At 36.0% G+C, this 18297-nt stretch overlaps 1 pseudogene; it reads left to right on the forward strand.

Moving 5' to 3' along the window:
• The first annotated feature begins 1971 nt into the window (after positions 1-1971).
• LOC132014505 (nucleophosmin-like) lies at positions 1972-12399 on the forward strand (annotated as a pseudogene).
• The last annotated feature ends 5898 nt before the right edge of the window (positions 12400-18297 follow it).

Raw genomic sequence — 18297 nt, forward strand, 5'->3', positions numbered from 1 at the left:
CATAAACACAGGGAAGGAATCCCTGTACAAACAGAAAGGTTGACATGATAGCACTATAAGCCAACTTACCCCAAGGACTGCCAGCGACCACCAGAGGTAGCTAAGAAAGCAGCGTGAAACAGATTCCCCCTCAGAGCTTTCACAGAAAACATGAGCCTACCGACACCTTGGCTTCAGATTTCTAGAACTGTGGGAGAATAAATTTCTCTTTTAGTTTACTCAGTTTTTGGTGTTTTTTTATAGCAGCTCTAGGGAACTGATATACAAGTGAAGAAAAAGAACATGAGTAGGTTATGTCAGGTTTCTAGATTGACCATCATCTTCAATAAATATATGTTATGTTAAGAGATTTCATATCAAATGTACTTCATATTAACAGCTACAAATGTCCTCTGGAGAAAAAGCATGATGCTCTTTTTGTTTGTTTGTTTGTTTGTTTTTAGAATAATTAGACTTTCTCACTGACCTCTGCTTAGATCTTCTTGAAGGGAGATTTCTATTAATACTATGTCATATTAAAAATCAGTGATACTACAGTAACCCACTGTCACCTGCAACCCTCATCTTGGGTTTGAGAGAACATACCCCGACTAGATCTTGGACATGAGATCTAGAAAGATGTACTCAATATATAGTATGCTTGGCCAAGTGTTTCTTAGAAAGTGCAAAGGACTTGAAGACAGTAGGCCTTGATGTGATTCCTAACTCTGTAACATTTTGGAAAGTGCCCTTGTATGTGCTGAGGAAACTCTCCAAAACTCATCTGTAATATGAGGGTTTTGTAGGAGTCCCTTTCAGCTTTCTGATTCAATGATGTAGGAGGTAAATGATTTCCTTAAAGACACTCCTAAAGAATCTGAGTTATACAACTAGAATTTACAGTTTACTCACCTATAAGCACAGGCTTTCAAATAATTTTAATTAGCTCTTGCTGAATTATGAAGTTTATTTTATTTGCATCTTGTTGTAAATGAACTGCTCTCTTACTCTTAGATGATTTTGCTAAGAACAAAGGGAAAGGCGGTCATTTGAATTTCAAATTTCTAGCCTATCAAATATGAAATGAATATTTAAAGATGAACAATAAAATTAGGCCACATTTTTGAAAAATATTTCTGCTTGCTGAAGTCAGAATTATACAGCCACGACCTTTAAAATAAAATACAGAGTTTCAGATAAATGCAGTACTTGTAGGTTATAGTTTCTGGAGAATTCTGCCCAAAGTGATATATGCCCATTCATCTTTCCTTTCAAAGAAAAAAAAATTCTTTAAGTCAGATGAGTGTTCTAGAATGCTAAAATAATATGAATGACTTCCACTCTTCCATGTTAATATGGATTTCCCACAAAGGTTTATAATCTTTGATGTCCAGTCATGCTTGACTTGGCATTTAAAAATTCTCCAGTAGATTTGCATCAGAATATGATTAACTACTAGGGACTCTGAAAAGAACAAGTGTTGCTTGTTTTTGCTTTCTCTTTATATCAGATGCTATACTGAGAGATATATTACTGACAATTTTAAGGTAAATGGAGGCAGAAATAAGGTAAATGGAATTTCCCATAGCAAATTTGTCTTGCTTGAGATATGATAATACATGTACATAAGACATATGACAATTACTCCACAAATTGGGGCATATGTATTAATGTCATGAAAGCATCAGTGAAAAATAAACTGAATTTTACAAAATAGTTGTATGGGCATTATTATCACATACTTTGTATGGTAACACAGAAGAGAGGCAGTGTTCCTGGAAGCACTCAGACAATACAAGTCAACACATAGCATTTCTCCATCTCTAGTTATCTTTTCACATCTTACTTCACCCACATTCATTAGCTTAAAAACTCAGGGTTCCATGATCCTTTTATATATCTATTTTATTCTGCTGCCCAAATATAGTGCAAATCAATCTTTGTCTGATACAATGAAAGTACAAGAGAGATATAGGGCATTTATAACTCACGATGGACTCACTGGCATTTGGTTGCTCCACAGTGTCATGGTACTTTATGAAAATGTGGACAGCGGTAAGATTTTTGCTATGTGTGTTCCAGCAACACCATGAAAACATTGCTTCTCAATGAAATAATGACACAGTAATGAAGATTCCTGCTGTATAATGAGCCCAGGGGTTAACAAAGGAGCTTAATCATTAAAAGCTTAGGCTCTCCAGAATTACCCTACCTGGATTTACACAGCCCTGCTACTTACTAGCTGTGTGACCTTGAGCAGTTGACTTAATCTCTCTGTAAATTACATGCCATAAAAGGTAGAATGGGAATGATGAGAGGACCGTCCTCTGAGGACTGAGTTAATACATGTAAAACCCTTAGAATAGTATCCTTAACATAATAAGCTCTTGATAAATCATAGTTGTTATTATTAATGAGAGTTTAAAGATAGGTAAGAGAGGCAATCTGGGGGAAGAAGCGTAAGTGTGTATCATCTGCACACATCCCAGGGAGCAATTAAATAAAATTCTACAGTTGAATCTTGAAGTTTGATTATTTTAAACTTAGAGTACCAAGTTTGAGATTCTTGTTGTGGTTAGCCAACCGAGAGAATGTTAAATTGAATTTTGATTATCTATATTTTTTGCACTCACAGCTGGCTCTTTCAGAGCTGATCTGCGTATCTCAGGCAGCACATGGAAGTGAAATTCTAAACTCCTTTTCTTCCTTCTCACTGAAGATGCACGTGGGTAAATGTAGAGCTAACAGAAGGGTCATAACAACTTTGAGAGACCATTCCCTACTCAACTGAGTAGGGAATGGTCATCTTATTGGCAGCATTGGTAGTCCCAGCCACAGTCAGGGGCATGAAAAGGAATAGTAGCTTAGGGCAGACAAAGGATGCTATGGATGTTACAGAGGGGGTCTGGATTCTCCTGACATAGTGTAGGCTTCCCATAAATTCCTAAGTGTATATTTCATAACAAGAGAAAATGTAAGCTGAGTAGTGTGTGTCACTGTTGCTGCATACTTTGCCCTGTTGGACGTAGCCTTATGAGTAGGCGCCGCTGACCAGAGAAACCAGCACAAAGTTAAGGAAATGGGTGTCATACTATTTGAGATAAGACAATGGGTCTTTCAGGAGCTTCCACTTAACAGCCTGATCCAAGGGTAGCCTCTCTACACCCCTGTTCTTCCCTCTCTTCACTCATGCATGACCTCAGCCAAAAGGGAGATGAACTTATTCTTTTCCTGTATGCTTTTTCTTCCTCATCATTTTTCTTTTCTTGTGATGCTTCCCACAACCGCTACAAGAGATACATAATACAAGACTCTTCCCCAGATGCAAAATGCTGTCTCTGTTGCCACTTCCTTGTTTCTGAGCAAAGGTAGAAGTGACCCGTGGCTTCTTCACATCTGTCAAAGAAAAAAAGGCAGCTCTCTTTTGGAATGCCAGGACTAAACTTGTGCAAGACAGCCTGACAGAAAATTTTTCCTATCATCCGATTAGGGGAAACAGTTTGGAATCTGTATAGATACTAGGGTCACTGGCATTCTTAGAGTGCTGCAATTCCTAGAAATAGAAGCTTTGTGATCGCAAGAACATGTGCTTATTCCAATGGACTTGAACAGACCCATGCCCTGGAGAGGCAATGGGGTGCAACTGCCCTCACTCACATCAGTTATTGCACTCTGTTCATTCAGTAATATATTTTTAAACTTGGGGGCAGATGTGGAGTCTAAGAGACTTATTTTTGCCTTAGCAGCCCCATGAGAATAGTAGACTCATGGTTCTGGCTGTCCATCCGATGCTACATATCACTAAGCTTGAACATAATTGAAGCTTGTTAATATACAGTTGATCATGTCAGAACCCGTATTACATTTAAATTTAAACTAAACCAGTTTTTGTAGGCTGTATGATATTGAATTTTAGTTTAAATATAATACAAGTTGGTGAGACTTATGTTCAGGATTTAGAATCTAACTAATCACCGAACACTTTATCTATATAAGATCTATCTCATTTGTGTTTCTCTCTCCATTGCATAGCCTAATGGTAGACACATATTAGGCACTTAACATTTTTTTACAAGTGTATGAAAGAATAAATGAATATATAATTAATATTCTATTTATATAAGCATTCCAGTGAGCAGATTACAAGTGTAAAAAGCAGGAAAAGCCAAATACTGAATTTTGCATATGCTTTCATTTTTTCTGTCTGTTTTTTAAAGATTATATTTATTTATTTGATGGTGAGAGTGTGGGAAAACACAAACAAGGGGAAGAGCAGAGAGAGAGGGAGAAGTAGGGTCTCTGCTGAGTGGGGAGCCTGATGTGGGGCTTGATCCTAGGATTTTGGGAACATGACCTGAGCTTGAAGGCAGAGCCACCCAGGCACCCCATATGTTTTCATTGTAACTATATAAAATTACGCTCATGGAAAAGATGAGTAGTGATTTTTTTTTCATTTTTCAAGCATTCTCTTATGCAGGCATTAGAAAACATCTTTTTATAAAGAGCCAGATAATCATTTGTTTTAGCTTCGTAGGCCAGGAGGTCTTTGTAGCATGAAAGTAGCCACAGACATTATGTAAGTACCTGAGCATGAGCGTGTTCAGGGACTGTGTCAAATAAGGGATGGCTGGATTTGGCCCAATGAGCACACTTTGACCATCCATGTTTTCTTCTTTTTTTTTTTTTTTAAGATTTTATTCATTTATCAGAGAGAGAGATGGGGAGAGAGTGAGCACAGGCAGACAGAATGGCAGGCAGAGGCAGAGGGAGAAGCAGGCTCCCCGCTGAGCAAGGAACCCGATGTGGGACTCGATCTCAGGATGCTGGGATCATGACCTGAGCCGAAGGCAGCTGCCCAACCAACTGAGCCACCCAGGCGTCCCATGTTTTCTTCTTTCAACAAACCAGATGTTGTGTTATATACTGAGATACAAAGGCAAATAAAATCTAATCCTTATGTTCAACTACATCCCAATCCAAACTACAGTTATTGTCTTATTTTTAAATTAAAGTTATCCATGAATTAGTTTTCTCTTTATCTTGTTGACATCTTTCTAGTTGATATAACTTGAAGTATAGGCTCCTTCTTTCAATATATTTTGAGAGTTTAGGGAAGGAACAAATGCCAGTGAGTAAGGCAACTTTAAGCCTATATGAATGATAATTCCTCAGTGAAAGTAAATTACCATCAAAGTATGTGGTTAGTACTGTTGCTTAGCTCTGCAAAGAAAGAACAGAACTCAGTGTTAATGCTGAAATTTGCCTTCAAAGACAATGGAGTCAGTGAACTACAGAATCCTTGCAATCCTTATGGAATATTCATGCTTGGCAAATCCCATTCTGTGTACTATTATTGCTCAAAGAGTGCTCAGGGAATATTGAGTAAATGCTGCTAGAGAAGAGATAAGACTTCAGAAAAGAAGAGTGCAAATAGAAACGTACTTTTTTACAAAAGACTCAATTGTACGAGTGTTAATAAGAATGCAATCTAAGTTTAATCAGGAGTGCCTTGTAGAAGTAGGTAAGTACAAATCTGAACCATTCTGATGGCTTCGCCAAAGGATGTTCTACGTGCTAAAACTTGGGAAAAAATACTTATTGAAAAATGTTGTGACTTTTAAAAATATCCAATAGGTATACACTGATTTTCTTTGGTGTCCTGTAACCAGTGACTTTTTGAGGTTTGAGGGAACGAAACATTACTTTCACCCAATGGGAGGTGATCCGGTGAGAATTCAGCATTCTAACACAGAATGCTGGCCATAAACTTGTTTTCCCCACATGGAAATTTTGTTAGCCTTCCAGGTCAGATATGTCTAGGTAGCAGAGGAAAAACCACCTCAAAATTCTTTCCATCCCACATGGAATCATACCTGAAAACTGAACAGTATTATAGAGACACTTGCACTCAGAGATAGAGCTGGTTCTCAAAAGACGTGTTAAGGTTAAAATTCTTTCAAAGTGATAAGGAGTAGGTTAAGCCTGCTGGTCCCACGATGTTTTAAAGCTATGCACAGTTTTCTCCTGTTTGAGGACTTACGTAGTATTTGCCATCTTGTATTCTTCTAACATTGATAAGTTTATCTTTGGCAAAAGAAACCCTTCATTCATGCTCATCACTCTGTTATTTCCAAGGAACACTAAGGAGAATGCACATCTGGGCTGCATCACAAGTTCCCATGCTTGTGACCTTGGAATTGCTTGCCTCTTATTTTCTTTATCTCTAAAAGTGGATAAAAGCCTACTTGAATGCTTGGGTGGCTCAGTCAATTAAGCATCAGACTCTTGATTTTGGATCAGGTTATGATCTCAGAGTCAAGATATCAAGCCCTGTATAGGTCTCCCCCCTCAGCAGGGACTCTGCTTGAGATTTTCTCCCTCCCCCTTTCTCTCTGCCCCTCCCCCTGCTTGCTCTCTCCCATGTGTGCACTCTCTCTAAAATAATGTCTTTATTAAAAAAGGTAGTATATACTTTATGGGATTACTAGAGTAAAAGTAGGTAAATCACTTCAAGTCCCTGACATAATATCTTTTCATAAAAATTAAGAACTATTATTAAGAATACCAATAAAAATATATTTATGGTTAGTGAAAGTTCAAGCAACAATTCAGTCCTTGTGCTTATTATTCTGAAATTAATTTCTAAACTTTTCCTGAATTATCAGCATGCTAATAAGACATTGGATATAATTAACAATGCTGGAAGTAAAACTTGGACATTTTTCTTTTTTAAAAAATGTATTTTATCATTTAGCATAGTCTGGCACTAATAATTTTTAGTTTAGAGGTAGAAATATTCACCCAGTATGTGGATATATCATTTATCAACCAAATAGGATCATTTGTAAAAGTAAAAAGGGTATTAAAATAATTAAATTCCATAATTTTTAGTATTTATTTATTGACCAACACAATGGATTTATTGCTTTTGTAGATCTATATGATAATTATATTTCAAAACCTATTTTCAGAAATAAAATTCTTTCAAAAATAAAAAAGTAGCATATGCATTTTATTAAAGCAAAAAAAAAAATCCTGCTTTATATTATCTGGATAGTAAAAGAATAGCATTCAGAGTTCAATCTTAGTGCACATTTTCATACTTTGATCAAATTCTTATTTGTATCCATTTCATACTACATTGATAGTATATTTCTGAAGAGTGCATATTCATTTGTGATATGGAATTATTTAAATTATTTTTCATAAAATTAAGAAATCATATGTAATTTCCAAAGTTGCATTTTCTTGTTAATAAATTTGAGATTGTTGACATATTCAATCAACTATCTTTGTAGACCATAATATTTTTTAATGAGAATGTACTTTTTTCCACATATGCTGAACTCCTAATTGTGAGTTTCTTAAAATCTCTCTCTCTATATATACATAGATTGATAGATGAATAGATATTTATGAATATATATGAATACATATATTCATTCTTTTTTATTCTGTTTCTCTAAAAAACCCTAATACAAACCTAATAAAATTTTTAAAGCTATATTTTGATTCCATGAATTGAAAGGAAAAAAAAAAATGGAACCACTATAGGGATTAACTGGTTGATGAGTCTAACAGCATTGGTATAAAACTAGAATCATTTAAACTGTTTCCAGAGTTCTTCTGTTATTCAAGCCAATAAATTAACAGTTATCACTTTATATTTTATTCTTGCACATGAAAAGTTGGAATTAAAAGTGATCAACATTAATGTAGAAGAATAGTAATTTGATCTAATTAAAAAGTCACATTGCATAGAATGTTATATAAATACATCCTTTGTTGCTGCATGTATTAAATCCTTATTTTCCAGTAGAGTCATCTTAAGTTCACTATAACATTTGAAGGCCATGGAGGTGCTTTTTAAGTAGATTTGAGTTCTCCAATTTAAATATTATCAGTGATATTGTTATAATTCCTATGGTGGATAGTGAATGATGACATTTTGTGAAAGTTACAATATCAACTTTCTTGAGAAGCAGAAATATCATCATTAAATTTTCATTAAATATGTGTCTTTTTATTTGTTTCTCCTAAATGGTTTATTATGAAATAAAAAATAAAACAAATTATAATTTTATGCTGCAAAACAAGGAAACAACTATTATGGCAACAGACAGAATACTCTCTCATTTGCTAAGGCAGGACTTCTTGGCTTCTTTCTATTCCCCACTCAAATTTTACATATGCACTTCCAATATTTCCTACATTTTCCACAGCCTTGCAGACCGATATCTTGGTGGCTTGAACTTCTCAGGAAGTTCAAGTGAACTTGGGACTGGCTATGACCATGGTGAAGTTAGATGGTGCTGCAAGTGGATCCTTAGGGGACAGCACCAAATTCTTCTACCCACTCCACAGAGATTTGAAGTATTTCTGAGTGTGCTTCATTTTATCAGCAAGAGCCCAGCATCTATGCCTTAAAGAGTTAAGTTAAGGCTATGTTGCATTTGAAAAGTGTTGGGAAAAGAAGAAATGTATTGATGTTTGTCTTTAAACTTAACCGCCAGTTAAAGTGAGAACTCTGTTCCACCAACCTAAATCCCTGATGTGCTAAGAGAGATCACAGGAGAAACTCAGTATGAAGTGGAGAACTCCCAAACCTATACCAGATCATTGAATTCAACTATTTAAAAAAAATAATAGCATTGTTAAAAAATGAAAATTCTGGAACACATGCCAAGTCAGAAAGACAACTCATGTAAATTGGACCTGTCCCAAACTAGGACATGTGGTTAACTTGTACGTGAGTCACCACCAGTCCTTCTGAGTTACTGCCACTCACAAATGATGTATCTGATACATACGTAAAATATTTGTTAATTTCACTACTTTCCAATTTAATTATCTCAGCTTTCATTTCCATACTAATTACGTTCTTCATATATGTTCTTAAAATATCCTTCATGCTTTTGTAGTTGTTGGATATCATTGGAATAACAATGTGAGTTAAATACTTCAAAATTAAACCCAAACTCAACAAAGTGTGATGCTCGCTCATGATTCCCACCACTCACTGTGGGTATGGGCAGAGCTAATGTATTTTGCTATAGAGCATAGGTTTTTTTCATGTGTGTAAAAGTGAATAATATGTCATTAGAATAGAAGCTTCTTGTTTTAATGCAATTGAGTAAATTATACAAAACATTCAGGGTGCCTGGATGATTCAGTCAGTTAAGCATCTGCGTTCAGTTCAGGTAATGATCCCAGGGTCCTGGAATTGAGCCTCACATCTGGTTCCCTGCTCAGCGAGGAGTCTGCTTCTCCCTCTCCCTCTTCCTCTCCTCCCTGCTCATGCTGTCTCCCTCTTTCTCAAATAAATATTAAAAAAATTCAACTTACATGAATTTACTTAAAAAGAAGATTGAAAGAATATGACCCATCACAGAAATGCTCAACTATCAACTGTGTCCCAGAACTGAAAACCAGAGCCTTTAATTGCAGGGAGAATATTGGCTGACTTCTTATTTCTGTATTGAATAACCATTCCCACTCTTCTCTGATAGAAATTGTATTATGTTTCAAGTTTCAAAAGTCATGCCTTTTATTACTTATTCTCTCCCCCATGTTTTTATCTCAACTTGTAGCTGCATCACCATGTTCTCTTATACATGCTTGTTTATTTTCTGTATTGTATGAGGTTCTGTCTAGGACAAGGTCACATCTTATTCCCTATATTTAAACATCCACTTAGTGTGATTTAAAATGGAGTAAATAACTTGAAACATGTTTGTTGAAAAAAATGTCAAGTTTGCACTCATTTTCTGGTCCTAATTTTCCTACTAATCACCTCAATGATTGCCATTTTAAAAATTCAGAATAATTTATAATACTGAAAACTTTATAGATTCCAGTGTGACAGCTGGATTCCTAATAACTGTCCTTGAGACAAAAACAGTATCAAAAACTGTTCTGATGACCATCGTACTTTTAAATAAATATATAGGCCAGCAGAATTTGTGTTATTTTTAAATACCAGTAATACATTTTTAAGACCAGTTGTTCAGCCTGTAGTAATTGGTGTACATATATATTTCTAGCAGCCGGGTAATAAATATGTTGTTGCTAAAGAGGACTTTGGTATTGTGGGTGAGAGGATGGTTTTATACCAACAAATGAGCTGCATCTTTCTGCAGAAACTTTGTCTCTCTCATATTACAGAGTGTCAGATTCAGTGTTGAGTTGTTGGCATTATAATAATGGACAGCAATTTTCACATGAGAGATTTTATAAAATCCTTTCTTGCTTCTGCTTACTACTGACACAAAAGAACTGTTTAGTTGAAATACTTAAAATGAAATATTTACGGGCACCTGGGTGGCTCAGTCGGTTGTATGACTGAACCTTGGCTTTGGCTCAGGACGAGATCTCAGGGTCCTGGGATGGAACCCCACATCCTTCTCTCTGCTCAGCATGGAGTCTGCTGGAGACTGTCTCTCTCCCTATCTCCCTCCAACCCCCCTCACACATTCTCTTCAGATCAATCAATCAATCTTAAAATTATTTAGTAATTTGTCACTTAGGCTGCCTTTAAGCCATCAACATTTTTGGCACATGAAACAGGCTTTCTTACATTAAAAGGTCCATTTTTTTTTTTTTTTAAATTATGAAGAACATAGAGTGTTCCAGGGAGAAACCCTGTGTTAAAGCATCCCCCTTTGTCAATGTCATTAGGTTTGCCCTAAACCTCCCATTAAATGTCTGCAAAACTTGAAGAGTGTCTTTAAGCACAAAATCTACACATGCCAACATACAGAACACGTGGCATTTCTATTTCAAGGGAAAATTGTGTTTATCCTATTACCTGTCATCATAATACCTGTCTGAATTGTTGCTGCAAGTCATACATCATCTTAGAAGTAAATAATTTTCTTGATGTGTTGTAGAAAAATACATCAATACAGAGAATGATGATGGTGTGATTATAGTAATTATCACATGAAACATGGATAGTTACTACTATTTACTTCTGTTCTAATTCATTATAGAACTAGTGAGAGTCACATTAGGGAGGATATACAAGGTGAAATAACATTAAGGAATTTTTGTTCACCGCAAGTGAAATGAATAAAGGGCTTTGAAGTAGATTTGATTTACAGGGTTTTTTTTTTTTTTTCTGGCTAAACTCTAGGGCAAATTTTAATTACCTATATTATGGTTTTGAGAGGGATTAAACTAACTTTCAGCTAGCAATAGTATTATAAATAGTCATCTAAAAGATGAGATAGACTTTAAAATGTCTAAAATATTCAAAATTTTTCCAGAAGTTATCATTTTTGTTGTTGATTATCATTTTCTTTTATTAGATCCTGGATTATCCAGAGGCAGAAATCACTGTTTTTGTTTTTCTATCCTGCACATCAAAGTGGTGTATGGAACATATCGGTATATAGAAAGCGATCCGTGTGTGCTGGGTCTCATTCATGTTGATGTGTGAGAGGTGATTGTTAGATTTTTCAGGAATTGGACAGCCTGGTGTTGCATTAGTAGCTTGACCTCAGGCATGGTGGGAGTATTTAAGCATAGAATTGGGCAGGGAGAAGACTTTTCTTCAGAGAGCAGATTGTTAAACACTTACTGGAAGCCCACTAGGAAGCTTTCAAGAAATGAGCAATGAATGAAGAATGAGTGATTGATTTTTTGAAAATAGTGATAATCTGCAATAATACAAAGAAATACAAACTACTCATGAAATAGACAAACAATATTAGATACGGTATTTGTAATCTGGTGTCAGACAGGCTGCCCGTTCTAATGTGGGCTCTCGCACTGTTTGGTTGTATATTGTTACACAAGAAATTTGAGGTGGAAGCTTCTTCCACCATGTGGGGATACAGTGAAAATCTGTACCCTGGAGGAGGACCCTCACTCGACCGTATTGGCACCTCGGTCTTGGGCTTGCAGCCCCAAGAACTGTTTTGAACTTCAAAGCCAACAAAGATCATCACTTTAAAGTGGGTAATGATGAAAAGGAACACCCATGTTCTTTAAAAACAATCACGTTCGGGGTTTGTGCGAAGGCTGAATTGCACATTGTTGCAGCAGATGCATTAAATCATGAAGGCAGTCCAGTTACATCCCACTGGCAGATTTGAAAAAGTCCATACAGCTGGTGGCTTCCCTCAGGGCTTTGAAATACCACCACCTGTGGTCTCATGGTTAAGTGGGTTCAGGGTCTGTGCCTATTAGTGGACAGCGCTGAGTGCTTGTAGACAGAGATCCAAAGTTGTGTGAAGCCCCTAAGTATGCTTGGAAAGTGATCTGCTCTTGGAAGCGGCAGCAAGTTTCCACAGGGAAAAACAAACAAACAAACAAACAAACAAACAAAAAACCCTTGCAGCTGATAAAGATGAGGATGATGAAAATAATGATGATGATGATTTTGATGAGGAGGAAGCAAAGGAAAAGCTTCAGTAGATAAGTGTAAGTGTGGTGCGCTTGGGTGGCTCAGTGGGTTAAGTGTCTACCTTGGGCTCCAGTCATGATCTCAGGGTCCTGGGAGGGAGGCCTGTGCCCAGCTCCATGCTCAGAGGGAAGCCTGTTCCTCCCTCTCCCTCTGCCCTCCCCCCACTCCAGCCCTGCTTGTGTGTGCTCTCTCGTTCTTTATCAAATAAATAAAAATAAAATCTTTAAAAAATAAATGTAAGTATAATACTCCAGTAAAAAAAATGCACAAAAATCAAACCAGAGTGGAAAAGACTCAAAACCGTTAGCACTAAGACCAAAAGGCGAAGAATCGTTCAAAAAAACAGCAAAAAACTCCTAACACAGCAAAAGAATCTAGTTATGCAGAATACATAAAAACAAAAATGCAAACAAATAGAGAAAAAAAGGTGGCTCTCTTCCTAACTTGGAAGCCAACTTCATCAACTATGTGAAGAGTTGCTTCTGGATGACTGGCCCGGGAGCTTATTCAATATTGCTGGCAGTTAAGGAAGTCTCTTAAAGGAAATATTTTAGGTAGTTTTTACAATTTTCCATCTTATTTCATTTCTGTAACAGTTGATATATTGATGTCCTTTTTATAATGCAGAGTGTGAACTCTCCCTACCATGTCTGATAAATATTGTCTAGGTCCCATTGCCAAAATATGTCGTCCAAATGTCTGTTTAGTTTATAAAAATGGAATTTTGTCTTTGCTTGGTTTTAGATACATGTGGAATGTCATCATCACAGTGCTGGTCAAACAAACGGAAATGGTAGGGAGACAAAAATATACATATTAAATAAACTTAGTATTTTAATAAAGTAAAAGAAAATAAATGAAGTTTAAAGTAACTTGTTCCATGGTGTGTGTGTGTGAGAGAGAGAGAGAGCAAGAAAAAGGGAGATAGAGATGGGGTAATAATGTTGTTCACCATATAGGAGTATAATGGAGATTGCCTAAAATTTATGAGATTGAATCACAAGGAATAGATTTTGTTACACATCAAAAACAATTCATTATTTCATATGATTGACTTTTATAGTAGGTGTGCAATAAATATTGGAAGAGAGACAAAAGGAAAGAGAAAAAAAGGTGGTTAGGAAAAAAGAAAAAATATAGATGCTATCCAAATTTCATTCAATAAATTTTTTTTCACTGGGTCCATACACATCCTGTCCAATCATCCAGTTCACTACTATGGTCAGTGACTTCCGCAACAAAAACTGATATTCACATAATCTGATATAAGATATTAAAGCCCCTAGAGATGCCTTATGGACTGTGCAATATATGTTGAAATGTATAATGTGTATTAGTATATTGTAATCTTTTGAGAATGACAGTCCATTTAGACTGTATTTTGGGGGCTAAGTTAAGAAACACTTTTTAATCTATGTAGCTAGCTAACTCCTTTCCAAAAGCAGTATGTGTCTTTTTTTAAAGAAAAATTCCCATCTGTACTGAAGTTTCAAATAGCTGTATATCAAGGGAAACATATGTAAATATTAATTAGAGCATAAATCAGATCATGCTGTGCATCCTGTTCTGTAGAATGTGTTTCAAACTAACAAATATGCCGTGTGTTATCTTTCTCTCGAATGCAGAGAGATCCATCTCATCTCTTATTTTTATATAATATTCCGTGGTATGGATGAGTCAAAGAAGACTAAATCAATCTTCTCTCACTGTCAGCTTTTGTGAACACTGCAGCAGTGTATGTGCATGTATACGTGTGTGTGTTTATATATATATGTTTTATATGTATTTACACAAACATATAAATATCTGTGTATATGCACACACTATTACATATGTAGACACACACATTGTGTTAATACATGGGTAATATACATATATGATAAAGTCCTGGAGGCAGTTTGGAAGTTGAAAACTTCAGTTTGGCTAGATATGACTAAATTGTTCTCCAAAGAGGTTGTGATTAGACCTTCTGCAAAAAAAAAGTGGAAAAACACTTCATAAATCATCTCTGGAATATTTTCAAGTTTGATATATGAAAAAACTTTAATTAATTACTTGCACTTATTTAATTAAGTATTAATTTAATGTATTTAATTAATTGCATTAATTGATTATCAAGGAGGCTGATCACCTCCATGTGTGTTTATTGCTATTTCACTTTTTCTCACATTTTCTCCTTCATATTTTCAGCTCACCCCCCCCTTTTTTTTTTAGATTTTATTTATTTATTTGACAGAGATCACAAGGTCACAAGTAGGCAGAGAGGCAGGCAGAGTGAAGGGGAAGCAGGCTCCCTGCTGAGCAGAGAGCCCGATGTGGGGCTTGATCCCTGGACCCTGAGATCATGACCTGAGCAGAAGGCAGAGGCTTAACCCACTGAGCCACCCAGGCACCTCTTCAGCTCATCTTTCTATTGGAGTATAAGGCATCTTTTTAAAAAATATATTTGTCAGTATGCTCCAAATAATGTTTACATTTTTGTTTTTCCTTAACTTTCTCTGTGGTGCTTTTTACTGCCAACATTTTAAAATTTTATGTAGTGACATCTGTCACCACTTTCTTTAAAGATTTATATCACCCACACACATCTATCAATCTCCCATTTTACAATATTTTATATATTTTTTAAATATTTAAATCTTAGATCTCTAGGGAATTTCTTTTGGTGAAGTGAGTGAGCACTGGTTTATTACCTAATAAGTTATCTCAAAGACACTTATTGAATAATCTATGTTTCCCTTGTCCATTTGAAATACTGGCTTTCCTAGGGAGAGAGGTCAGATGCCTGAGGAGTAAGGTGACCTTAAGTTTGCCTCCTCTCTCTAATACAGCTAGATATTTATCAAATCATTCTGAATACTTAAGAAATCTGTTGAAATAGTCCACAATAGCCAAACTATGGAAAGAACCTAGATGTCCATCAACAGATGAATGGATCAAGAAGATGTGGTATATATACACAATGGAATACTATGCAGCCATCAAAGGAAATGAAATCTTGCCATTTGCGACAACATGGATGGAACTAGAGCGTATCATGCTTAGCGAAATAAGTCAAGCAGAGAAAGACAACTATCATATGATCTCCCTGATATGAGGAAGTGGTGATGCAACATGGGGGCTTAAGTGGGTAGGAGAAGAATAAATGAAACAAGATGGGATTGGGAGGGAGACAAACCATAAGTGACTCTTAATCTTACAAAACAAACTGAGGGTTGCTGGGGGGAGGGGGTTTGGGAGAAGGGGGGGGGATTATGGACATTGGGGAGGGTATGTGCTTTGGTGAGTGCTGTGAAGTGTGTAAACCTGGTGATTCACAGACCTGTACCCCTGGGGATAAAAATATATGTTTATAAAAAATAAAAAATTAAAAAAAAAAGAAATCTGTTGAAATAGTTGAAATACTTGTTTTCCTATATTCTGATTATCAATGTATCTTGGGTATATTTAGTGTATGCAAAATTATTTTCCAGTGGCTATTCTGGTCTTGCAACTACAACAATTTTGGTTGTTTTTATTATGTATTTTAATATTATTTAGGACAATTTTTTTTCATTACTCTGTACGTGCGCGTGTGTGTGTGTAATTTACCTGGCTATACTTAACATTTTCTTTTTCTAGATAATTTTTTTTAGGATTTTATTTATTTATTTGACAGAGAGAAAAAGAGAGAGAGAGCACAAGCAGGGGGAGCAGCAGGCAGTGGGAGAGGGAGAAGCAGGGTTCCCAATGAAGAGGGAGCCAGATGTGGGGTTCGATCCCAGACTCCTGGTATCATGACCTGAGCAGAAACAGATGATTAACAGACTGAGCACCCAGGTAACCCCTAGATGAATTTTTAAATGTTTTAACACATTGCAAATTTAAACAAAGACAGACACACAGATGCTCACACATTGTAATTTTCACTGAGCATACACCAAATTTATTGATTTGTTTAGAGAGAACTAATGTGATACAAACTGAATTTCTGTATTTCTCCATTTATTTAAACTTTTCTTCTTGCTTCTGCAGAGTTTCGCAGGCATTTTTGAAAGGTATTTTCAGGTTTTTTTGTTTGTTTGTTTTTTGTTTTTTTACTGTTGCTGTTGTGAATGAGATATTTTTTAAATTGCATTTTCTAAACTTATTATTTGTGTACTATAAAGGTAAGGGATTTTTATATTCATTTTTAGCTTTGGCACTATTTTGAAATTCCTCACCATTTCTAATGCCTTTTTTAGTACTTTCTCCTGGGTTTTTCCTATTTTTGCTACTGTTTTCCACATATTATATATTGAGTACTTTCCCTCTGTCTCTAGTCTAACGGCATTGGCAAACCTTTCCAAAATAATAATAAGAAAAGAAGGTATCTGTATCTTAAACCTGACTTTGATGACAAGGCTTTTAGGATTTCACCAGTAAACAGAGTATCAGTGGGCTGGTGAGATGCGTTCCATGTGTTTATCAACGTACGTGATCCATCAGCTCCTAATTTCTTACAGTATTTTTTTTTTAAGAGTTTATTTATTTGTCAGAGAGACAGAGGAGCAAGAGTGAGCACAAGTAGACAGAATGGCAGGCAGAGGCAGAGGGAGAAGCAGGCTCCCCGCCAAGCAAGGAGCCCGATATGGGACTCGATCCCAGGACGCTGGGATCATTACCTGAGCCGAAGGCAGCCGCTTAACCAACTGAGCCACCCAGACATCCCCAGTATTTTTTTTTAAAATGTATTGGGCATTTATTGCAACTTTCTATGTGCTTCCTGCCCACTGTTTTTTAGAGAGTAGTAATCACATTTCTAGTCAAATTTGGAATATATAGCTGTTGGTTCCATTTCTCTGATACTTTAAAAGGTGACTAAAATTGATTTTCTAATATTTTGTTAAGAATTTTTATGTAGATTTGTATAAGTAGGAGATATTTGTAATTTTCTTTCTCAGTCCTATCTTCTAAGTTTTCATAATGGTACTGTTATGATTATGTAAAAGAGGTTTGGAAATATTTCTCTCAGTTTATAGCAGTGGTTCCCAACCCTGCCTATAGGTTAGAATTTTATTTTATTTTAATTTTTTAAATTATTTCATACAATTTTTTAACTTTATTTTATTTTTTCAGTGTTCTAAGACTCATTGTTTATGTATCACCCCCAGTTTTCCATGAAATACGTGCCCTCCTTAATACCTACTACCAGGCTCACCCAACGCCCCATCTCCCTCCCCTCCAAAACCCTCAGTTTGTTTCTCAGAGTCCACAGTCTCTCATGGTTCAACTCCCCCTCCGATTTCCCCCAACTCACTTTTCCTCTCCTTCTCCCAATGTCCTCCGTGTTATTCCTTATGCTCCACAATTTTAAAAACCATAAACATTTAAAAGTTACTTAGGGCCTGAGCCAACCCCAGATCACTTGCACAGAACTGGGAGTATCAGTGATTTCAGTGTAATGTAGTCTCAGATTTCTTCTATTTTTTGCCTTGTGTTGAACACGGATGCCACCATTACTCATTCTTTTCAACCAAGCAGAATAAGGGAATCGGCATGCATCTGTAAGCAAACCAAGCATCTTCTATCTTTCTCTGGAACAAAACTAGAAGAGGTTACTCAAGGTATTGGACATTGGGGATTTTCATTAGGTGTGTGTGACCCTTTCTTAAGTGGAAATTAATGACATTAAAGGTTGTTTTTTTGGGGGGTGTTGTTTGTTTGTTTGTTCTTTTGTTTGTTTTTAGATAGCTGTAGGGAAACAGTCTTTGATAATTTTCACAATGTTTTTCATTCTTGCAAAAAGCACTAGAATCAGCTTAAGAGCTGACTTCAAATTTTTCTGGAAAAATCAAAACCAAATAAACTCACCATTCTTAACATCCCTGTTTCCCTCAATCACTCTGAAAGATATTCAGTCTGTAGAACCATCCACCCATTTGTGTGTT

The sequence above is a fragment of the Mustela nigripes genome, chromosome 3, assembly GCF_022355385.1.
Source record: "Mustela nigripes isolate SB6536 chromosome 3, MUSNIG.SB6536, whole genome shotgun sequence".
Classification (NCBI taxonomy): domain Eukaryota; kingdom Metazoa; phylum Chordata; class Mammalia; order Carnivora; family Mustelidae; genus Mustela; species Mustela nigripes.